This window comes from Lucilia sericata, unplaced genomic scaffold (genome assembly GCF_015586225.1).
Source record: "Lucilia sericata isolate MDLA Ls3-8-SP2 unplaced genomic scaffold, ASM1558622v1 Contig000550F_arrow, whole genome shotgun sequence".
Taxonomy (NCBI): Eukaryota; Metazoa; Arthropoda; class Insecta; order Diptera; family Calliphoridae; genus Lucilia; species Lucilia sericata.
The window spans coordinates 13357-38478 of record NW_023994560.1 but is presented as its reverse complement, the minus strand read 5'-3'; the positions used below and the strand labels follow the sequence as shown (position 1 = coordinate 38478).

At 30.7% G+C, this 25122-nt stretch overlaps 1 protein-coding gene across 8 annotated transcripts in view; it reads right to left on the bottom strand.

The window, feature by feature from the left end:
• LOC119606065 (diuretic hormone receptor) overlaps positions 1 to 24495 on the bottom strand; it is a 73628-nt gene extending 49133 nt beyond the window's left edge. For 4 of the 8 annotated variants that reach the window (XM_037959450.1, XM_037959448.1, XM_037959443.1 and 1 more), the window contains exons 1-2: positions 24320 to 24485; positions 23743 to 23921 (exon numbers count right to left, since the gene is read on the bottom strand). The gene's annotated coding sequence lies outside the window, so the exon portion shown is untranslated. Of the gene's footprint in view, positions 1 to 23742; positions 23922 to 24319 lie in introns of all 8 variants that reach the window. The other 4 variants (XM_037959446.1, XM_037959444.1, XM_037959445.1 and 1 more) reach the window with 4 other exon arrangements.
• Positions 24496 to 25122: the final 627 nt, after the last annotated feature.

The following is a 25122-nucleotide window of genomic DNA, read 5'->3' as shown; positions in this document are numbered from 1 at the left end:
CTTACTTGTTCTTTTCTATATATGTTTGTTCTTTTCACTGTCTATCTATCTGGCTGCCTCGAAAACTGCAAATTTTGACATTTAGTGTTTGTGATGTTTATTTTAGTTGCGTGTGTTGACTGGTGTTTATTTTTCATTTCGTCTGTTTTTTGGCTGTTGTTGTTGTTCCTATTTAATCCCTTTTGTATGTTTCATAAATATGTCAAATTTTGTTGAGTTGTTTTTACTCCAACAAGAATAGTAACATGTCTTTTTTGTTTTGTTAGCTTTTCTTTTTCTTAAGTTCGATTTTTGTGTATTTATCACTCGGTTACATCCGTTTCTTTTTATATTTTTAGTTTCTTTTGCTTTTGAGTGGCAACGTTACAAACAATTTGTTAGAAATGAATGTGTTCTTCAAATTTAATTAACATTTGTATAGTTAAGAAAAATGTCTTTTTAATTAAGTCATTCCTTTAAACTTCTTTCCCCCATTTAACGTCACTTATAGCGTTTCGTCTCTTGTGTATTAAAGATAAAAATTTTGTCAAGACAGCAACAGTTGTTTGGGGAACTGCCCAAAAAAAAAAAAAAAAAAAAACACAGGCACAGACACAATCACACATACTTACCGTTGAAGGTAAAACTTATGTGTATACGATTTCTTTACGGACTGTAATTTGGAAAATTACAACATATGTATGCAATTAGTACTGCTCCCTGTTTGGCTTACTTTGTCAACAGTCTTGGGATTTTCATAAACTTTTTGTCGATTTTATAAATGTTTGAAAAGTTTAGTTGTAAACGATATTGACACTTGTTACTAATGACGATGGCATACATTTTTTAATTTGGCATAATTTCATTCTTGATACTCGTTTCTAATCCTCTTTAAATAAACGCCATTAAAAGGTGAATAAGGAAACAATGACAAATATTTAAATTGAAAGAAATGATATTTTTCCTGGCATTAGTTAAGGTGAGAAAGGTATCGTATTCTCACTTAAATACATACATATAATGTAAAATTAATTGTTTATTTCCAGAGAATGGTCTTTAAATCAAATAAAATTTTAATCTTTAAAAAATTTAAGTGAAAATTTAACAATGTAAAACTTAAACTAGAACTGAACTAGAACTGAACTAGAACTGAACTAGAACTGAACTAGAACTGACCTAGAACTGAACTAGAACTGAACTAGAACTGAACTAGAACTGAACTAGAACTGAACTAGAACTGAACTAGAACTGAACTAGAACTAGAACTGAACTAGAACTGAACTAGAACTGAACTAGAACTGAACTAGAACTGAACTAGAACTGAACTAGAACTGAACTAGAACTGAACTAGAACTGAACTAGAACTGAACTAGAACTGAATTAGAACTGAACTAGAACTGAACTAGAACTGAACTAGAACTGAACTAGAACTGAACTAGAACTGAACTAGAACTGAACTAGAACTGAACTAGAACTGAACTAGAACTGAACTAGAACTGAACTAAACTGAACTAGAACTGAACTAGAACTGAACTAGAAACTGAACTAGAACTGAACTAGAACTGAACTAGAACTGAACTAGAACTGAACTAGAACTGAACTAGAACTGAACTAGAACTGAACTAGAACTGAACTAGAACTGAACTAGAACTGAACTAGAACTGAACTAGAACTGAACTAGAACTGAACTAGAACTGAACTAGAACTGAACTAGAACTGAACTAGAACTGAACTAGAACTGAACTAGAACTGAACTAGAACTGAACTAGAACTGAACTAGAACTGAACTAGAACTGAACTAGAACTAAACTGAACTAACTAAACTGAACTAGAACTGAACTGAACTAACTGAACTAGAACTGAACTAGAACTGAACTAGAACTGAACTAGAACTGAACTAGACTATGAACTAGAACTGAACTAGAACTGAACTAGAACTGAACTAGAACTGAACTAGAACTGAACTAGAACGAACTAGAACTGAACTAGAACTGAACTAGAACTGAACTAGAACTGAACTAGAACTGAACTAGAACTGAACTAGTGAACTAGAACTGAACTAGAACTGAACTAGAACTGAACTACTGAATTAGAACTGAACTAGAACTGAACTAGAACTGAACTAGAACTGAACTAGAACTAACTGAACTGAACTAGAACTGAACTAGAACTGACTAAACTAGAACTGAACTAGAACCGAAAGAACTGAACTAGAACTGAACTAGAACTGAACCAGAACTGAACTAGAACTGAACCAGAACTGAACTAGAACTGAACTAGAACTAAACTAGAACTGAACTAGAACTGAACTAGAACTGAACTAGAACTGAACTAGAACTGAACTAGAACTGAACTAGAACTGAACTAGAACTGAACTAGAACTGAACTAGAACTGAACTAGAACTGAACTAGAACTGAACTAGAACTGAACTAGAACTGAACTAGAACTGAACTAGAACTGAACTAGAACTGAACTAGAACTGAACTAGAACTGAAGAACTAAACTAGAACTGAACTAGAAACTGAACTAGAACTGAACTAGAACTGAACTAGAAAACTGAACTAGAACTGAACTAGAACTGAACAGAATGAACTAGAACGAACTAGAACCGAACTAGAACTGAACTAGAACTGAACTAGAACTGAACTAGAACTGAACTAGAACTGAACTAGAAACTGGAACTAGAACTGAACTAGAACTGAGCAAGAACTGAACTAGAACTAGACTAGAACCATGTTCATTTTTCACTCTATTCTAAAAGATTATATTGATTAATTTTGCATTCATTTTTAAATAAACTCTTAAATTTTTATGGTTTAATTTTATACATTTTAGAACTTTTTCTAATTTTTCCGCCAAAAAAAACTAAGCTTTCCCAAATGGCTAATTAGCAATATTAAATAATTTATTCCTATACCGACACATCCTTGACAACACTTTAATAGAAATAAAAATTCTTCTTCTGTAGAAATAAAAAGAACATTTCCTGTTATCAAAAATTCCGAATAAAAACTTAATGTTCTTTTTTAGACAATTTCTTCTTCTATAGAAAAGGGGGCCAAAATGCATAAAATAGTAGTCACTGTAAAATCATCATCATAAAAATAAAATAAAAAAATCTACATAAAAAAGAAAATTTGTTTACGAATTTGGCCATGGCCGTAACATTTTATGGCCAACACACAACTTAGAGGTGGAAAGGAAAAGATAAAAAATGTTAATTAAACTAAATTGTACTCGTAGTCGTATTTAAATAATCATAAAGTCTAAAATAAACAATTCTGCTTAAAATACATCACATACACACACAGACATCACATACATGTGTATGTATGTATGTATAAGTATTAAATTTTTTTAATCTTTTGGAAGCATCACAAATGATTGATGTTGAATGTTTAAATCAAATGTGAAATTTAATTTAAATGAATTAAACTAAACATTTTTTTATAAATCTAAACAATTAAAAAAGACATTATGGTTTTTTACCAAAACAAAAAGATGAATGTTTTCGATTTTATAGAAAAAACATTTCGTGGAAAATTTTTGTTTATTGATTTATTGCTAATTTTATTAATACGATTTGTTGTTTCTTTCTCTTTGTTTGGCATGATGATATTTTAATACAATTTTTTCTTAAAATTTAATTAGCATGTTTTACTAATATTTATTTGTTTTAAATTTTGTGGTCCTACACATTTCATAACATTTCAGTATTTGTTATTTTATAAACAATTTAAAATCTTTTAGTTGTTTAATTAATTGACTGGTTAATGTGGGAGTTGTGATGTCCTATATTTTAAAATTGTTCTAACATCAACTAGTAAATTAAATATTGAAACATTTTCTTAATAATAATGGAAATTTAAATAAACAAGTGAAAGTATTTAAATATTTTATGACTAATATGTATATTGTATTATGTTTAAAAATGAATTTAAACTATAAATCATATTTCCTTTCAGCACTAATGAAATCAAGAATAACAGCAAGTTAGAGAGCTATATTCGGCTATGCCGAATCTTAAATACCCTCCACCAGCAAGCTACTTTTTATTGAAACCCATTTAACTATCTAATTTTTAGATAACTGGAAAAATTTTTGTTTCCTTATTGAGGGTACTAACATTTATGCATATGTCAAACTAATTTAATTAGGTCGAATGTATATTAACAGGCCAGTTTGAAAACATTTTAATATAATTATTTATCTGTACACAGAACATACTCATTCTGAATTTTATCCGGATATAATCATTTAATTACGAATTAAGTGGTATTAAGTGATTTTCAGAAGTATACCTTATATGGGAGCTAAGATAACCTATGGACCGATCCGGAAGAAAAAATCCGTAGAGTGATTTATATATACAAAATACACATTTATGTCGAACTTTATCCCGATAACTTTGATTGTTAATGTGCGTTTAAGTGATTTTCGTAAGTGGACCCTGTATGGAAGCCTATCCGGAGAAAATTTCGTAGAGTGATTCATATAAAGACAAAACATATTTGTGTCAAATTTTATCAAGATAACTTTATATGACAATGAAATATGTGCGTTTAAGTAATTTTCGGAAGTGGGACTTATATGGGAGCTATGACCAATAATGAACCGATCCGGGGAAAAAGTAGTAGAATGATTTATATGTACACAAAACATATTCAAGTCAAATTTTATCCTTATAGCTTTAGAATTTAATGAAATATATTCGTTTAAGTGATTTTCGGAAGTGGACCTTATATGGGAGCTATGACCAATTATGAGTCTATCCGGAAAAAATTTCGTACAGTGACTCATATAAAGACAAAACATATTTGTGTCGAATTTTAACACGATAGCTTTATTTGACAATGAAATATGTATTTTTAAGTGATTTTCGGAAGTGGGGTTATATGGGAGCTATGAGCAATAATGGACCGATCCGTAACAAAATTTGTAAAATGATTTGTATGTATACAAAACATATTTGTGTCGAATTTTATACCGATAGCTTTATAATTCAATGAAATATATGCGTTTAAGTGATTTTCGGAAGGGGACTTTATATGGGAGCTATGACCAATTATGGACCTATCCGGAAAAATTTCGTAGAGTGATTTATATTTAGACTAAACATATTTGTGTCGAATTTCATCAAGATAGCTTTATATGACAATGAAATATAAGCTTTTAAATGATTTTCGGAAGTGTGCCTTATATGGGAGCTATGACCAATAATGTACCGAATGTACATGTACAGCATTTTGTGTTGATACATTTTCCCACTCTAGTTCAGTTCCAGTTCAGTTCTAGTTCAGTTATATTTCAGTTCTATTTCAGTTCTAGTTCAGTTCTAGTTCAGTTCTAGTTCAGTGTAGTTCAGTTCTAGTTCAGTTCTAGTTCAGTTCTAGTTCAGTTCTAGTTCAGTTCTAGTTCAGTTCTAGTTCAGTTCTAGTTCAGTTCTAGTTCAGTTCTAGTTCAGTTCTAGTTCAGTTCTTAGTTTCAGTTCTAGTTCAGTTCTAGTTCAGTTCTAGTTCAGTTATAGTTCAGTTCTAGTTTAGTTCTGGTTCAGTTCTAGTTCAGTTGTAGTTCAGTTCTAGTTCAGTTCTAGTTCAGTTCTAGTTCAGTTCTAGTTCAGTTCTAGTTCAGTTCTAGTTCAGTTCTAGTTCAGTTCTAGTTTCAGTTCTAGTTCAGTTCTAGTCAGTTCTAGTTTCAGTTCTAGTTCAGTTCTAGTTCAGTTCTAGTTCAGTTCTAATTCAGTTCTAGTTCAGTTCTAATTCAGTTCTAGTTCAGTTCTAGTTCAGTTCTAGTTCAGTTCTAGTTCAGTTCTAGTTCAGTTCTAGTTCAGTTCTAGTTCAGTTCTAGTTCAGTTCTAGTTCAGTTCTAGTTCAGTTCTAGTTTCAGTTCTAGTTCAGTTCTAGTTCAGTTCTAGTCAGTTCTAGTTCAGTTCTAGTTCAGTTCTAGTTCAGTCTAGTTCATTCTAGTTCAGTTCTAGTTCCAGTTCTAGTTCAGTCTAGTTCAGTTCTAGTTCAGTTCTAGTTCAGTTCTAGTTCAGTTCTAGTTCAGTTCTAGTTCAGTTCTAGTTCGTTCTAGTTCCAGTTCTAGTTCAGTTCTAGTTCAGTTCTAGTTCATTTAGTTCAGTTCTAGTTCAGTTCTAGTTTCATTCTAGTCAGTTTGTTAGTCTAGTTCAGTTCTAGTTCAGTTCTAGTTCAGTTCTAGTTCAGTTCTAGTTTCAGTTCTAGTTCAGTTCTAGTTCAGTTCTAGTTCAGTTCTAGTCAGTTCTAGTTCAGTTCTAGTTCAGTTCTAGTTCAGTTCTAGTTCAGTTCTCGTTCAGTTCTAGTTCAGTTCTAGTTCAGTTCTAGTTCAGTTCTAGTTCAGTTCTAGTTCAGTTCTAGTTCAGTTCTAGTTCAGTTCTAGTTCAGTTCTAGTTCAGTTCTAGTTCAGTTCTAGTTCAGTTCTAGTTCAGTTCTAGTTCAGTTCTAGTTCAGTTCTAGTTCAGTTCTAGTTCAGTTCTAGTTCAGTTCTAGTTCAGTTCTAGTTCAGTTCTAGTTCAGTTCTAGTTCAGTTCTAGTTCAGTTCTAGTTCAGTTCTAGTTCAGTTCTAGTTCAGTTCTAGTTAAGTTCTAGTTCAATTCTAGTTCAGATTTATTTCAATTCTCGTTCAGTTCTAGTTCAGTTTTAGTTCAGTTCTAGTTCAGCTCTAGTTCAGTTCTAGTTCAGTTCTAGTTCAGTTCTAGTTCAGTTCTAGTTCAGTTCTAGTTCAGTTCTAGTTCAGTTCTAGTTCAGTTCTAGTTCAGTTCTAGTTCAGTTCTAGTTCAGTTCTAGTTCAGTTCTAGTTCAGTTCTAGTTCAGTTCTAGTTCAGTTCTAGTTCAGTTCTAGTTCAGTTCTAGTTCAGTTCTAGTTCAGTTCTAGTTCAGTTCTAGTTCAGTTCTAGTTCAGTTCTAGTTCAGTTCTTCAGTTCTAGTTCAGTTCTAGTTCAGTTCTAGTTTCAGTTCTAGTTCAGTTCTAGTTCAGTTCTAGTTCAGTTATAGTTCAGTTCTAGTTTAGTTCTGGTTCAGTTCTAGTTCAGTTGTAGTTCAGTTCTATTTCAGTTCTAGTTCAGTTGTAGTTCAGTTCTATTTCAGTTCTAGTTTAGTTGCAGTTCAGTTTCCCATACTTCAATTTTTTATAAAGTATTTTACTTCATATTTTGGAAAACGAGATTCCGAGATTCCGGGAATTCCGAGATTCCGGGAATGATTTTTTCCCCATGGAAGAGAATGACAAAATTATTTTTCAATTACATACTCCTATTTTTACAAAATGTATAAATATATCTAGACGTAAAAATATTACGAACATACGTATGGATTTGCCCATATATATAAAACTTCTGAAAAGTACTATATTTCGTACTATATCAAAACCTTTACCTCTCAATACATGATATTTCAAATTCTTAACTTATTTGAATTTAATTCATACATATAAATTTTAAGCAAATAATACATAATTTTAATATACATACATATTCTAATTTTTATAGTAAATCTACAAAGTACTGTATTATTCGCAGCTTATTTTAATAAAACACTAAATTTATAATTATTTTAAACACTGTATAGACGAATAAATTACACTTTAAATACGAATATTTATTTACTAAAGACATTTTATACACGTACAACAGAGATGGCATTTATGCTACATTTCAACAACTTTTGGTATTATTTTGGAACTTTTTGCAGATTTTGAAAAACTCAAATTAAGGTTATTTTTAGTTCTGTATCAAAATCCGAAATTTTTTACATAAAGTTATTAATCAAAAATAAAATTTGGTACCAAAAAAGGTTTATTTACATCTCATCACAGATATTTGTCGTATCATCAATCCAATCCACTCATTCTCTTGACTTGGCACTCGTAAACATTTTCTTTGTACTCATATTAAAATGATACTAATTGGAATAAGATGTTGTTGACGATCTGATTGTTGATGTTGTTGCTCTTGTTCAACTGTATTACGTTCAATTGTTGTCTCCGAACAATAAATAAGTATTTGTACTTTTGAAAACAAACATTTATTTTAGTACTACATGTATAGACAGACTATGATTCAGGCAAATAAGTTTCTACATAAGTATATATGTATGTACATCGAAGCCTGGAAGAACGATTAAATTATTTGAAATTAAAAATAAAAACAAATTTGCTCAGTGCTGTTTTAGTTATGTTCTAGTTCTGTTCTAGTTCTGTTCTTTCTAGTTCTGTTCTAGTTCTGTTCTAGTTCTGTTCTAGTTCTGTTCTAGTTCTGTTCTAGTTCTGTTCTAGTTCTGTTCTAGTTCTGTTCTAGTTCTGTTCTAGTTCTGTTCTAGTTCTGTTCTAGTTCTGTTCTAGTTCTGTTCTAGTTCTGTTCTAGTTCTGTTCTAGTTCTGTTCTAGTTCTGTTCTAGTTCTGTTCTAGTTCTGTTCTAGTTCTGTTCTAGTTCTGTTCTAGTTCTGTTCTAGTTCTGTTCTAGTTCTGTTCTAGTTCTGTTCTAGTTCTGTTCTAGTTCTGTTCTAGTTCTGTTCTAGTTCTGTTCTAGTTCTGTTCTAGTTCTGTTCTAGTTCTGTTCTAGTTCTGTTCTAGTTCTGTTCTAGTTCTGTTCTAGTTCTGTTCTAGTTCTGTTCTAGTTCTGTTCTAGTTCTGTTCTAGTTCTGTTCTAGTTCTGTTCTAGTTCTGTTCTAGTTCTGTTCTAGTTCCGTTCTAGTTCTGTTCTAGTTCTGTTCTATTTCTGTTCTAGTTCTGTTCTAGTTCTGTTCTACTTCTGTTCTACTTCTGTTCTAGTTCTGTTCTAGTTCTGTTCTAGTTCTGTTCTACTTCTGTTCTAGTTCTGTTCTAGTTCTGTTCTAGTTCTGTTCTAGTTCTGTTCTAGTTCTGTTCTAGTTCTGTTCTAGTTCTGTTCTAGTTCTGTTCTAGTTCTGTTCTAGTTCTGTGTCTAGTTCTGTTCTAGTTCTGTTCTAGTTTCTGTTCTAGTTCTGTTCTAGTTCTGTTCTAGTTCTGTTCTAGTTCTGTTCTAGTTCTGTTCTAGTTCTGTTTCTAGTTCTGTTCTAGTTCTGTTCTAGTTCAGTTCTAGTTCTGTTCTAGTTCTGTTCTAGTTCTGTTCTAGTTCTGTTCTAGTTCTGTTCTAGTTCTGTTCTAGTTCTGTTCTAGTTCTGTTCTAGTTCTGTTTTAGTTCTGTTCTAGTTCTGTCTAGTTCTGTTCTAGTTCTGGTTCTAGTTCTGTTCTAGTTCTGTTCTAGTTCTGTTCTAGTTCTGTTCTAGTTCTAGTTCTAGTTCTGTTCTAGTTCTGTTCTAGTTCTGTTCTAGTTCTGTTCTAGTTCTGTTCTAGTTCTGTTCTAGTTCTGTTCTAGTTCTGTTCTAGTTCTGTTCAGTTCTGTTCTAAGTTCTGTTCTAGTTCTGTTCTAGTTCTGTTCTAGTTCTGTTCTAGTTCTGTTCTAGTTCTGTTCTAGTTCTGTTCTAGTTCTGTTCTAGTTCTGTTCTAGTTCTGTTCTAGTTCTGTTCTAGTTCTGTTCTAGTTCTGTTCTAGTTCTGTTCTAGTTCTGTTCTAGTTCTGTTCTAGTTCTGTTCTAGTTCTGTTCTAGTTCTGTTCTAGTTCTGTTCTAGTTCTGTTCTAGTTCTGTTCTAGTTCTGTTCTAGTTCTGTTCTAGTTCTGTTCTAGTTCTGTTCTAGTTCTGTTCTAGTTCTGTTCTAGTTCTGTTCTAGTTCTGTTCTAGTTCTGTTCTAGTTCTGTTCTAGTTCTGTTCTAGTTCTGTTCTAGTTCTGTTCTAGTTCTCTTCTAGTTCTGTTCAGTTCTAGTTCTGTTCTGTTCTAGTTCTGTTCTAGTTCTGTTCTGTTCTAGTTCTGTTCTAGTTCTGTTCTAGTTCTGTTCTAGTTCTGTTCTAGTTCTGTTTTAGTTCTGTTCTAGTTCTGTTCTAGTTCTGTTCTAGTTCTGTTCTAGTTCTGTCCTAGTTCTGTTCTAGTTCTGTTCTAGTTCTGTTCTAGTTCTAGTTCTGTTCTAGTTCAGTTCTGTTCTAGTTCTGTTCTAGTTCTGTTCTAGTTCTGTTCTAGTTCTGTTCTAGTTCTGTTCTAGTTCTGTTCTAGTTCTGTTCTAGTTCTGTTCTAGTTCTGTTCTAGTTCTGTTCTAGTTCTGTTCTAGTTCTGTTCTAGTTCAGTTCTAGTTCTGTTCTAGTTCAGTTCTAGTTCAGTTCTAGTTCTGTTCTAGTTCAGTTCTAATTCAGTTCTAGTTCAGTTCTAGTTCAGTTTTAGTTCAGTTCTAGTTCAGTTCTAGTTCAGTTCTAGTTCAGTTCTAGTTCAGTTCTAGTTCTGTTCTAGTTCTGTTTTAGTTCAGTTCTAGTTCAGTTCTAGTTCTGTTCTGTTCTAGTTCTGTTCTAGTTCTGTTCTAGTTCTGTTCTAGTTCTGTTCTAGTTCTGTTCTAGTTCTGTTCTAGTTCTGTTCTAGTTCTGTTCTAGTTCTGTTCTAGTTCAGTTCTAGTTCAGTTCTAGTTCAGTTCTAGTTCTGTTCTAGTTCAGTTCTAGTTCAGTTCTAGTTCAGTTCTAGTTCAGTTCTAGTTCAGTTCTAGTTCAGTTCTAGTTCAGTTCTAACTAGAACTAGTTCAGTTCTAGTTCAGCTTCAGTTCAGTTCTAGTTGAGTTCTATGACAATAATATTGTCATTATTAACAAATCTGGTCACCTTGTCAACCAAAAAAAAATATATAATTAAGACAATGAATTGCTAAATATATTTAAGTATTTGTTATTAAGTACTAATTTACATAAACAAACACATACTTTTAAATACATATTTATACACTAGTAAATATGTGTATTCTTATTGCGGATAAAAAATTTTATTATATTTTTTGAATTTGTTTAATTATTTTTGTTTTGTTCTTTTAAAGTTGTTTACAAAACAAGCTCACTTATTTTCTTAAACAAAAAAAAAAAAAAAAAAAAACTTGGAAAATAAATTTTCCATTTAAACAAAAGAAAAAGTTCTTTTAAGCAAAAGTATACGCTACCGAGAACAAAAATGAAATTTAATATTTTTTTTCTCGTATTTATTTTGGCATCAAAAACATCATACAACAGATATTTTAAAAAAGTTTTTCCTTTGTTCAATTAACTCACTTCCATAGAGTTTAATGTGTGTTTTTTAACTTAATAAATTTTATGTCTGAAGTTAAACTATTATTTCATATGTTTTATAAAAATAAAAAGTATTTTTTCATTTTCATAATTATTAAATAAGTTGTAAAATTTTCAAAGAAAAACTCATGAAACTTTAAAAAGTTTTTATGTTGTCTGGTAATGAACTTGAAGAAACAAAATCTGGGGAGGATTAATTGCAGTTCAATAATGGAGAAAAATACTTAGAATTCTGTTTCATAGTATTTATATGATTTTTGTAATAAGATTTTACTTTTTATTCTTTTGATTGGGGGATTAAAGAAAACGAAGATCATTCGAACTTTTGCTAGAAGTTACGAATTTTTTTAACTTAAGGAAACATTAAAAAACTTTTCCATATAAAAGTTGTTAAGGCAACTTTTTCCATTGAAAAATGTCGGTATTTAAGCAAATTCTAAATACTATCATAAATTCTATCTCATTTAATAATTGACAAATACAACAACAAATAAAACATCACAGCTCTAATATTGAACAATATTTTTCTTATAACCTCAAATAAAATATTTATTAAAAACATTTCTGCATTCATGTTATCAATAACAAAAGTAGCAAAAGTAACCAAATAAATAAACATAATGACACAAAATTATTTTTTTTATAAACATCAAATCAGCCCTGTTTATTTTCATTGATACGAGTTGCATAAATCTTCCAAAAGCAAAATTGAATTCCAATAGAAACTAAAGACCAAATAGACATCTTTGCAACAAAAAGAAAACAAAACAAACTGAATGTGATAATAAAAATATAGCAAATCGTTAGACATACATAAATATATTCTTTATTAAATTTACAGATAATATTGTAACACAAAAGCAGACGAATCGTCAACTGCACAGTGGGGTGGAATCAATTCTAAGTAGTTCTAGAACTAAAACAGTCAAAAGTCTTGACAAGAGATCAATCTGTAGTATTGACTAAAGACACATCTATAGTCTTGAATATAGAACAATCTATAGTCTTTATTATAGATCAATCTATAGACCAGTATTGACTAAAGTCAAATCTATAGTCTTGACTAAAGACCAATGTATAGTATTGACTATAGATAAATCTACAGAACATATATTGACTATAGACAAGTCAATATTCTTAACTGCAACCCAGTCTATAGCTTTGACTATAGACTAGTCAATAGTCTTAACTATAGACAAGTTAATAGTCTTGACTATGGACCAGTCAATAGTCTTGACTACGGACCAGTCAATAGTCTAGACTATAGGGCAATCACTAGTTTTGATTATCGACTAGTCAATAGTCTTGACTACCGACCAAGTCTTGATAATAGACCTATAGATTGGTCTTGACTACAGGCCAATCTATAATCTTCACTATAAATCAATTTATAACCTTTACTATATACCAATCTATAATCTTAACTATAGATCAATCTATAGTCTTGACAATAGACCAATCAATAGTCTTGACTATAGACCAGTCAATAGTCTTGACCATAGACCAATCAATAATCTATATCCCTATCTAAGTTTTGCCCATTAATCTGTTGACTATAGATCAATCTATAGTCTTAATTATAGGCCACTCTATAGTGCTGACTATAGCTCAATCTATTTTCGTGACTATAAATCAATCTATGGTCTAGACTATAGATCAATCGATAGTCTTTACTATAGATCAACCAATAATCCTGAGTATAGATGAATATATAGTCTTAACTACAGATCAATCTATAGTTTTTATTATAGATCAATCAATAGTCTTGACTATAGACCAATTTAAAGTCGCGACTAAAGACCAATCTTGACCATCCATCCATTTGAAAATAGATCTATTTATAGTCTTGAGTATAGGTCAATCTATAGTCTTGAATATAGTTCAACTTATAGATCAATCTATAGTCTTGACTAAAGATCAATATATAGTCTTGACTATAGATCAATCTATAGTCTTGACAATAGACCAATCCATAGTCTTGACTATAGACCAATCCACAACCTTGACTATAAATCAATCTAAAACCTTGACTATAGACCAATAATTAGTCTTGGATATAGACCAAACTATAATCTTGAATATAGACCAATCTATAGTCTTAACTATAGAACAATTTTCAGTCTTGACAATAGAACTATTTTCAGTCTTGACAATAGACCATTCACATGTCTGGACTATAGACCAGTCAATAGACTTGACTATAGCAAAGTCGATATATAGTCTTGCCTATTATCCAGTTGAAAATAGATCTAACGATAGTCTTGAGTATAGGCCAATCTACGGTCTTGACTATAAATCTATCTATAGTCTTGACTATAAATATATCTATAGTTTTGACTAAAGCCCAAACTATAGTTTTGACCACTAACCAGTTGACCATAGATCTATTTATAGTCCTGACTATAGATCCATCTATAGTCTTGACTATAATCAGTCTATAGTCTTGATAGGTCTCTCTATAGTCTCGACTATAGAATTATTTATAGATCAATCTATAGGCTTGCCTAATTCAGTTCTAGTTCAGTTCTAGTTCAGTTCTAGTTCAGTTCTAGTTCAGTTCTAGTTCAGTTCTAGTTCAGTTCTAGTTCAGTTCTAGTTCAGTTCTAGTTCAGTTCTAGTTCAGTTCTAGTTCAGTTCTAGTTCAGTTCTAGTTCAGTTCTAGTTCAGTTCTAGTTCAGTTCTAGTTCAGTTCTAGTTCAGTTCTAGTTCAGTTCTAGTTCAGTTCTAGTTCAGTTCTAGTTCAGTTCTAGTTCAGTTCTAGTTCAGTTCTTGTTCAGTTCTAGTTCAGTTCTAGTTCAGTTCTAGTTCAGTTCTAGTTCAGTTCTAGTTCTGTTCAGTTCTAGTTCAGTTCTAGTTCAGTTCTAGTTCAGTTCTAGTTCAGTTCTAGATCAGTTCTAGTTCAGTTCTAGTTCAGTTCTAGTTCAGTTCTAGTTCAGTTCTAGTTCAGTTCTAGTTCAGTTCTAGTTCAGTTCTAGTTCAGTTCTAGTTCAGTTCTAGTTCAGTTCTAGTTCAGTTCTAGTTCAGTTCTAGTTCAGTTCTAGTTCAGTTCTAGTTCAGTTCTAGTTCAGTTCTAGTTCAGTTCTAGTTCAGTTCTAGTTCAGTTCTAGTTCAGTTCTAGTTCAGTTCTAGTTCAGTTCTAGTTCAGTTCTAGTTCAGTTCTAGTTCAGTTCTAGTTCAGTTCTAGTTCAGTTCTAGTTCAGTTCTAGTTCAGTTCTAGTTCAGTTCTAGTTCAGTTCTAGTTCAGTTCTAGTTCAGTTCTAGTTCAGTTCTAGTTCAGTTCTAGTTCAGTTCTAGTTCAATGCTAGCTCACTTCCAGGTGAGTTCTTGCCAATAATAATTTCGAGTTTATATCTGTTTATATTAGTCAGAATTCTAACCTAGTTGCCAAAATAGTTGATTCCACCACACTGTGCAGCGTTAATATTGGAAATAATGTGAATTTACTTCTGTTTTTATTTCATTTAAGAAAAAGACAAGGAAAAACTATTATTAAATTTATAGCTTATTTGATTAAAAACAAATAAATAAATATTTCTCATGGTCGTAAAAAGTAATATGCTGCTAGAATTAAACTGTTTTAAGACATATAAAAAAATCATAAAAGTTCTTTGACACTCAAAAGAAAGGAAATCATTAATACATTTTAATGAGACTAATAAATAATATTAAAAGGAAATGTATCACATTTAAAGATTTTCTTTATATTTAATATTGAAGATACATATAAAAAAGTATTTCATTTAAATTGTGTTAGAAATAATTTCAGTTTTGTAAAGTTATTGTATAGTAGGAAGAATCGAGTTGATCATATATACACAAGAAGTTTTCCATAGAGAAGTTGGACGATTATTTGAGTTCAAATTTAAGCAATGGACTTCTAACAAAATTGTCGTTTTAGGATTTTAAAGTAAATAGCTCTCTTAAAAACAAAAATCAAAAAAGATTTCAATCATGTTTATACAACTTTGAATTAAAGATTTTGGAAATCATTATTGAGTGCAAGAATCACTGTTATTGAAGTTTAAAATTTAATAAATATTAAACCTCAGTAATGAGCAACAGTTCCCGACATCTACCGGCAAAAATAAAATTTTTAATAATTGCTTTAAAATTTATTTTTTTAAAGCATTTAAAGGAAAGTTAACAACTTAATCTTAAACATGCTATTAATTACATATAGTCTACATTTAAAAGCTCATAAATTATAATCATTATCAATCAATATTATAAATGAAAATTTGTTTGACTGCAGCGAGATAGACAGCTACTTGACTTTAATATTCAAGTTGTCAAACTAAATCATTCATAACATGTCAGAAAATATAAACGGTAATTGAGACGTATGGAGGTATGTATTATTAATAAATTAGCAATAACAATAAAAAAATCAATTTAAAATATGTGTAAAGACATTAATCTCACAGTTAAAACTATTTATCAGACAAATTGCCTGAAGAATAAAAAGGAAGAACTTTAAATATTAATTTGATAACAGAAAATTATAAAATAAGTACATAAAGATTGATAACAAAGACCCAGATGTGAATACTTTTGGTGTACTACCATTGCACAGTGGGACAGAAAACAAATATTTAGAAACAAAACATCAATTTCATTTCTATTTCAGTTCTAGTTCAGTTCTAGTTCAGTTCTAGTTCAGTTCTAGTTCAGTTCTAGTTCAGTTCTAGTTCAGTTCTAGTTCAGTTCTAGTTCAGTTCTAGTTCAGTTCTAGTTCAGTTCTAGTTCAGTTCTAGTTCAGTTCTAGTTCAGTTCTAGTTCAGTTCTAGTTCAGTTCTAGTTCAGTTCTAGTTCAGTTCTAGTTCTAGTTCAGTTCTAGTTCAGTTCTAGTTCTAGTTCAGTTCTAGTTCAGTTCTAGTTCAGTTCTAGTTCAGTTCTAGTTCAGTTCTAGTTCAGTTCTAGTTCAGCTCTAGTTCAGTTCTAGTTCAGTTCTAGTTCAGTTCTTGTTCAGTTCTAGTTCAGTTCTAGTTCAGTTCTAGTTCAGTTCTAGTTCAGTTCTAGTTCAGTTCTAGTTCAGTTCTAGTTCAGTTCTAGTTCAGTTCTAGTTCAGTTCTAGTTCAGTTCTAGTTCAGTTTCAGTTCAGTTCTAGTTCAGTTCTAGTTCGGTTCTAGTACAGTTCCTGTTCAGTTCTACTTCAGTTCTAGTTTATGCAACCCACTATGTACTGTTTATGCTAAAGTGCAAACAAGTTTAACAAAATTAATTAAATTTGTTTTTGTTAAATTAATTTTAAAAATAGTTTTCTACTCAAAAACTATTTCTGCAGAGCTATTTTTCTACAAACAATATTTCATGTGACCCCATCAACACGTGTTCTATATTTTTATGCATTTATTAAATAGCTGTTGGCTATTTTGTTTGAAACATATTTGTTTGTTAATTTAAATAATTCAAATAAAATAAATTTTGTTAAATGAACAAACAATGCTTTTCCATGACATTTTTGTTGCAAACATATTAATTAAATATTTTATAATAAATATTTATGAACACATTTTCAGCAAAAAAGAACGCAGATTTATAATTTCAATAATTTTAACTATGACAACTTTAGCAGAAGCAACAATTACCACAAGAGGTAGTACGATTTGAAGGCAACTCGGATATCGACCTATGATAGTCCTGCTGTATGTGTATAACCAAGAAATATTTTATTTTTAGAAATAACAGATATATTAAAAAAAAATTTCAATTCTCCCTCCACTGTGGAGTAAAAATGAGTTATGATAAACAAATATTTTATAATTATATATAATTTTTTCGTTATAACTTTTAATTATTATTTAATAAACTGACAAAGTGTAAATTGTTATTGCATATGTATAAGCAAATATACATAGAATGTGTAGTTGTATGTATTTGAGTATAATTATAGTAATTTATATGTACAATATATCAAATAATTCGCTAACTAATAAAATATGTCGAATCATTTTGCAGTGAGTAAAACCTACAAAATATTTGCAAACAATTTTAAAACTATTTAATACCATTTGATTATAAACTGGTGGCGCAACAATGCGAAATAAATATTGAAATATTTGAAACAATAACATACATATATGATTATTAGGGGGCTTGAGAAACAATTTAATTCAAAACTAAAAAGAGTTGACGAGCGTAGTGTTGACATCCAGCTTAACAAATATGTACATACATATTAATAAACCCATCATCTAACACATTCATAAATAAGATACATCCCAAACAGAAAAATATAGGATCACTCACACTTCTACCTCATTTTACATCTCATTCTTCTGACATCAGCTCATTCTCTATATTTTATACCACAATCATTCCATAAGGGAGTCTCCAATAACTAGGCTATGTACTAGTCTACCGACTATACTACGGGCTTTTTTACTGAACAGTATATTGATTAGACTACCGACTACTCTATTGGCTAGTATATGGTCTAGTTCTTTGACTAGTTTATTGAGTAATATAAAGACTAGCTTATGCAATAGTGTATTGAATAGTTTATAAACCAGTTTATAAACTAGTCTTCTAACTAGTCTATGGACTAGACTATTAACTAGTCTATGGACTAGACTATTAACTAGTCTATGGACTAGACTATTTACTAGTGTATGGTCCATGCAATAGTCCATTGGCAAGTTTATGGACTAGCCTATTTACTAGTCTAATGACTAGCCTACTGACTACACCATGGACTATTGTACTAACTAGCCTATGCACGAGTGTATGTATTGACTAGTCTATAGACTAGTTTATGGACTTGTCTATTAACTAGTTTATTTACTAGTTCGGGAACTAGTCTATTATCTTTTTCATGGACTGGTGTATTGATTAGTGAAATTTTCAATTTCAGTTCTAATTCAGTTCTAGTTCAGTTCTAGTTCAGTTCTAGTTCTAGTTCAGTTCTAGTTCAGTTCTAGTTCAGTTCTAGTTCAGTTCTAGTTCAGTTCTAGTTCAGTTCTAGTTCAGTTCTAGTTCAGTTCTAGTTCAGTTCTAGTTCAGTTCTAGTTCAGTTCTAGTTCAGTTCTAGTTCAGTTCTAGTTCAGTTCTAGTTCAGTTCTAGTTCAGTTCTAGTTAAGTTCTAGTTCAGTTCTAGTTCAGTTCTAGTTCAGTTCTAGTTCAGTTCTAGTTAAGTTCTAGTTCAGTTCTAGTTCAGTTCTAGTTCAGTTCTAGTTCAGTTCTAGTTCAGTTCTAGTTCAGTTCTAGTTCAGTTCTAGTTCAGTTCTAGTTCAGTTCTAGTTCAGTTCTAGTTCAGTTCTAGTTCAGTTCTAGTTCAGTTCTAGTTCAGTTCCAGTTCGGTTCTAGTTCAGTTCTTGTTCAGTTCTAGTTCAGTTCTAGTTCAGTTCTAGTTCAGTTCTAGTTCAGTTCTAGTTCAGTTCTAGTTCAGTTCTAGCTCAGTTCTAGTTCATTTCTAGTTCAGTTCTAGTTCAGTTCTAGTTCAGTTCTAGTTCAGTTCTAGTTCAGTTCTAGTTCAGTTCTAGTTCAGTTCTAGTTCAGTTCTAGTTCAGTTCCAGTTCAGTTCTAGTTCAGTTCTAGTTCAGTTCTAGTTCAGTTCTAATTCAGTTCTAGTTCAAAGCCATTTGGTATATTTTATAGTAATACGCTAGGTTCGGAGTGAGTTAACTATTAGAGGACCAATATTGAACTCCATTTTGAAGTATTATATAGCCACATTAAGACTTTTTGTAGGCTTTATCTTAAACTTTCTGGCTACCTCTAAACAAAATCGGGCCTGACGGCTATGTTATTTCCAAAAAATTGGATTATCTCCCACTGTTGTTTAGACCACCCTAGTATATATACTATGTTGTGTGAGTTTTCATAACAAAAACTGACTTAATAAGTTATTGATTGTTTTATTTAATGTCTAATATTTCAATTGTTTTTTTTTTTTTTTTGGTCCAGCAAAAACATAATTTGAATTTTATGGAAACATGAGTAGCCACCCACCTAGCATCAATATCAAGTGTTTCATTTTGAAAAGAATTTGATAAAATTAACATATCGCTCATTTACTACCAAACTGGTATAACTCAGAATTCGGACACTCTTGGTTTCAAAAATATTTGATAAATAAAAAAATAAAAATTTTGATGAGAAACATTCTATTGACCTTTACTATCTAAGTCTGGTTTCAGTTTGCAAATGTCATGATTTGTTTATAAGATATTTATTAAGTTCCCTTTTCTCGCAAAGATATTATATTTTTTGGATTATACCAGTCTTATAGGAAATGAATGCTATATATCTATTTCAATAAACATGTATTGCAAATATTATTATAAATAGTTAATTTAATTATTTTACACAATATGGCGCGCATACCAATATAAACATATAATCAAATTGCAAAAAAAAAAGTTTTAATTAGTATTCATTGTATCATTTGACAGTTACAATATTTTGAAAATGTAAAAACATTTAATATTTATAATGCCTGGTCTGAGAGTACAGGCGGGAAATTTTGATTCCCATTTTAGTTGTTATATTGTCACTGTTATTCTATTGAACTGGTGTTTAACAAACAAAAAAAAAACATATTTAATTAAATTAAACAAAATAAATAAAATTAAATAAATAAACAATGTACAAAAAAAAGATTTGCTATAAATACAACAATGATATGATATTACTAATTAAACGTTTTTCATATGCAAATAATGTGTTTTTTTAAAGATTTTGGAAATTATTTATAGATAACAGTAAAAGTATAAAAAACGAGTGTAGAATAATTAAAAACATTAGAAATGGGATAATTTTTTCTTATCAAAATTTTTTATAAAATATTAAAATAGCTTATAAGATTTAAGTTGTAATGCAATAAATAAAATTTCCACTTTTAAGACTATACATTATTCTTTAGTCCAGACTATAGTATATTTTATACTCCCAACTATAGTCTATAGTCCGGACTATAGTCTATTCTAGAGTATAAACTATAGTATAAACTTTAGTCCAAACTATAGTCGACTCCTTAGTCCAGACTATATTCCAGATTTTGGCCTAAACTATAGCCTACTGTATAATCCAGACTAATGTCTATTCTATAGTCAAGACTTTAGTCTAGTCCAGGCTATAGTCTAATCTATAGTCCAGGCTATAGTATATTCTATAGCCCAGACTATAGGCTATTGTATAGTGTCTATTCTACAGGCCCGACTATAGTCTATTCTATAGTCCAGACTATAGTCTATTCTATAGACCAGACTATAGTCTATTCTATAGTCCAGACTATAGTCTATTCTATAGTCCAGACTATAGTCTATTCTGTAGTCCAGAAGATAGTTTAATCTATAGTCCAGAATAAGGTGTATTCTGTAGCCCACACAGACTACAGTCTAGACTATAGTCCATTCTATAATACAGACTATAGTCTGTTCTATAGTCCAGACTATAGTCTATTCTATAGTCCAGACTATAGTCTATTCTATACTCCAGACTATAGTCTATTCTATAGTCCAGACTATAGTCTATTTGATAGTCCAGACTATAGTATATTCTATAGTCCAGTCTATAGTATATTCCATAGTCCAGACTATAGTCTATTCTATAGTCCAGACTATAGTCTCTTCTATAGTCCAGACTATAGTCTATTCTATAGCACAGACTATAGTCTATCCAGAATATAGTTTATTCTATAGTTCAGACCTATAGTCTATTCTATTGTCCAGACTATAGTCTATTCTATAGTCCGGACTACAGTATATTCTATAGCCAAGACTTTAGTCTAGTCCAGGCTATAGTCTAATCTATAGTCCAGGCTATAGTATATTCTATAGTCCAGACTATAGTCTATTCTACAATCCAAACTATATTCTATTCCATAGTCCAGACTTAGTCTATTCTATGGTTGAGACTATAATCAATTCTATAGACCAGATTATAGTCCAGACTATAGTCTATCCAGATTATAGTTTATTCTATAGTCCAGATTATAGTTTATTTTATAGTTCAGACCTATAGTCTATTCTATTGTCCAGACTATAGTTCAGATAGTCTATTCCATAGTCCAGACTATAGTCTATTCCATTGTCCATACAATAGTCTATTCTATAGTCAAGACCATAATCTATTCTATAGTCAACATTCAGTTTGCTTAGCATGGTTGCAGATTTTGCCAAGGTATCAGCGATATTGTTGCCATGTGTAGTCCCGAGTCTTTTGACACACAAAAGGGTAATGGTCGAGGGTAATTACAAAGGGTAATGATGTAGAGAAAACACTAGTCAGGTACTCAATAGCAGCTTGATTTTCAGTATAAATTCTGTTATACCTGATATCCGATGGTACTTCAGCCAATTTGATGCCCTCTTGACCGCTGATATATCAGCATGGAGGATACTATAATCATCATTGAGTTTAATTAAGATTTTAGTCCCAAATTCTCCCATGAAGATGCTTGTACCGACTCCTTTCTCTGTCTTGGATCCATCTGTATATGTACGGAAGCAATTTTTAGACGGAAGGAGAAATTCTTCAGACTCAACTGCCCCGAAAGATGCAGTAATCAACGGCATGTAGCGGGTGCAGTATAAACGATCTTCGCATGACCCCTAAAGGAAGTGTTCCTTTTGCCAGTCAAACGTATTCTGACAGCAGTGCACATTGTCATTTGTTAGGCTAGGATATCCAATGGAGGCCAGTTAAGGAAAGCGAACAACGCCTTTGTGGGAGTTGTTATTTTTTTTATACCCTCCACCACCAACAGTGGTGATAGAGGGTATATATAACTTTGTCATTCCGTGTGTAACACCAAGAAATATTCATCTGAGACCCAACAAAGTATATATATTCTGGGTCCTTATCAAATTCTGAGTCGATTTAGCTATGTCCGTCTGTCCGTCTGTCTGTGTAAAACACGCTCACGATAAAACGAAGCAATAGAGTTTAACCAAATTCACCCAAAATGTTCTTCATTTTCCTAAATTGTTTGGTATTGAAAATGGGCAAAATCGGTTCACACCGGGAAAAGTTATGAATCAAAATTTAAAACAACCTCGAAAAAATAGCATTTTTACATATTCTGATGTAATTTTCTCGAAAACTATACAATATAATTCCATGAAAATCACCACACATTCGTTTCTACACAAGATCTTGATCCCTACTGAAAATTACTAGAATCGGTCCACAATTTCATATACCTCCCATACAAAAGTACATATTCCCGGAAAATGGGTTTTTTGTTAATAACTTCCGTCAGAATGTTGATATCTTCACAAAATTTTACAAATTAAAATCTTATGTCAAAAGAATTCATTCAGAGAAAAAATTGTCTGAATCGGTCCATAATTGGACATAGCTCCCATACAAGGTCCCCTCCCGAAAATCACTTAAACGCGCATAGCTCATTACTAAATTAAGATATCCATATAAAATTTGGTATAAGTATTGCCCATATGCATAGAAATATTACTCTGAAAGTTTTTTCCGATCGGTCCATAATTGGTCATAGCTCCCATACAAGGTCCCCTCCCGAAAATCACTTAAACGCGCATAACTCATTACTAAATTAAGATATCCATATAAAATTTGGTATAAGTATTGCCCATATGCATAGAAATATTACTCTGAAAGTTTTTTTACGATCGGTCCATATTTGGTTATTACCAAATAATGATATAGATACAGAATTTTGAAATTTTGTCTTTATATACACAATTGGTTATAGCTCCCATACAAGGTCCTTTTACGAAAATCTCTTAAACGCACATTACTCATTACCAAATAAAGCTATACTAAATTACGATATAGATACAAAATTTGACTGAAATGTAGCTTTTATGTACAGAAATTTTGCTTAAAGAATTTTTTACGATCGGTCTATAATTGATCTTATCTCCCATACTAGGAACTGCCCCTTAAAGCGCTTTAACCTTATTTAAGTATTTGCATTATCAATTTGTGTAGAACAAAATTATATATATGTATTTTCAAAATCCTTAAATCTTTCACACACATGCATACATGCAAATTATAAAAATAATAATAAAAATATAAAAGAAAATGGCGTTTATAATGTTCAATAAATCTTGGAATTGTAATAGATCTAAGCTGTTTAAATCTTGGGATTTTTCTATTTAAGACATGAGAAGACTTATTTCTACAAATATTTGATCAATTAATATAAAAGTAGCTGGTGGAGGGTATTTAAGATTCGGCTTAGCCGAATATAGCACTCTAACTTGTTTTAAGATGATATCTGTATGACTACTTACGACTTCTCCACAGATAGCACACATAAAGAGCCGTTATGGCCTTTGATAACGCCCAGGTATTTCGCTCTGTCCGGAAGATTTATCACCTTGCCATTCAACCGAGAGAGAGGAAAGGATGGGCTCTAGTTTTTTGAACTTATGATCTTAAAGGCTTGTTTCAATCTTTGAGACATAGTCTCAAGGTGATTTCCAGACTATAGTATACTCTAAAGTGCAGACTATAGTCTATTCTATACTTATATATTTAGTACTGTTAAACCATTTGGTTCCACCGGTTATATTTCTTTTCACATTCTCGGCACATTTAGCGAAATATTATTTCAAATACATGCCGCGAATAAAAAAAAAATAATTTTAAACAAAAGATAAAATCAAAATAAATCGAAACTATGGGAATCGCCTTAAGAGCTCACTTACCTTTCGTTTTATTTATTATTACAATAAAAAATCCATTACAAATCGATGTTTAATATATTAATCTTCCTCCTAGCCACGTGTGGTCTTCCAATAACATCTGTTTAATTATTTTTTTTATTTAGTTTATTTATTTAATAGATTTTTCTTATTAATGCTTTATTGATTTTAAATTGGTTTTACTATAATTAAATAATTATTACATGAATTATTATAGAATTTAACAAGCAGCTAATTAATTAATTAAATTTTTATTTTATTAGCATAAATTGTATTTAGCATGTTAATCACTTGATTGTTTTAGTTTTAAGAGAGAGATTTAGCAGCTACAGTGTAAATTAAATATAGAATAATTTAATACACAATTAAAATATTACTAAAACCACATAACTTAATTTTTTTAATTTTTTTTTTATTTTTTTCTCAAATAGATAATTTTATTTATTGTAGAAATTTTTAATATTTCTCTAAATTTTTTGTAAATTTTCTTAACACTTTTGATTCTATTTAATAAATTTCAACCAATCACTCATATTTAAATATTTAATTAAAAACCGCGCCATTTTTTAATAATTTTTACCGTTATTTAACAACAACAACAAAAATACCATGACACAAACTTGTTGCTTCCACTGAAAACCTTTGTTATTAATGATTGTAATTTCTTTTTACCGTTAATCAACTCAAAAACTTATTTCTTTGCGTCCGCAATTTGTATTGTTCCCGGCGAGTATTCGACACACATCTAAATTGTTTACTAAACGAAAATAAAGAATTTAGTTGAAAGAATGAAAAACAAACGATTGCTGGCGACCCATTACTTTAGAAACTTTTTGCACACACTCCCATACATAGAGAAGGGCAAAAAAGCTTTTTCTTTATATACAAAATACAATGTTCTGTTATGTAGGAATTATGTGGAACCTAAAAATTTACCGGTTGTTGTTATTGTTTTCTGTACAATTTTAAAAAGGATAAAGAGTATATAAAGTGAAAAATTTACGGATATTGTTAAGCTTTCCTCTATGAAAGTGAGTTTGTTTGTATAAGAGATTGTTAAAAGCTTTTTGTGGAGTACAATAAATTTATGGATGGTATTCGATGTTTTATTGTTGTGGGTTTTATTTGTGGGTTATCCATTAAAAAGCTTTAAATATTTGGACTTTGTGGTTTGCATTGTAAAACAATACAAAAAAAGCTTAAAAACCATGATGGATTTTGTGGATTTAGTGGATCGAAGAGTTAGGGTTATCAGACTTGATTTTAAACCTAAATTAAATATATAGCATCATAAATCGCAATTTTGAAAATTATAATTAAAATTCGCCAATCTACTTGATCGATTAAATTTTCCATAGTGTAAACTATAGTAAATTCTATAGA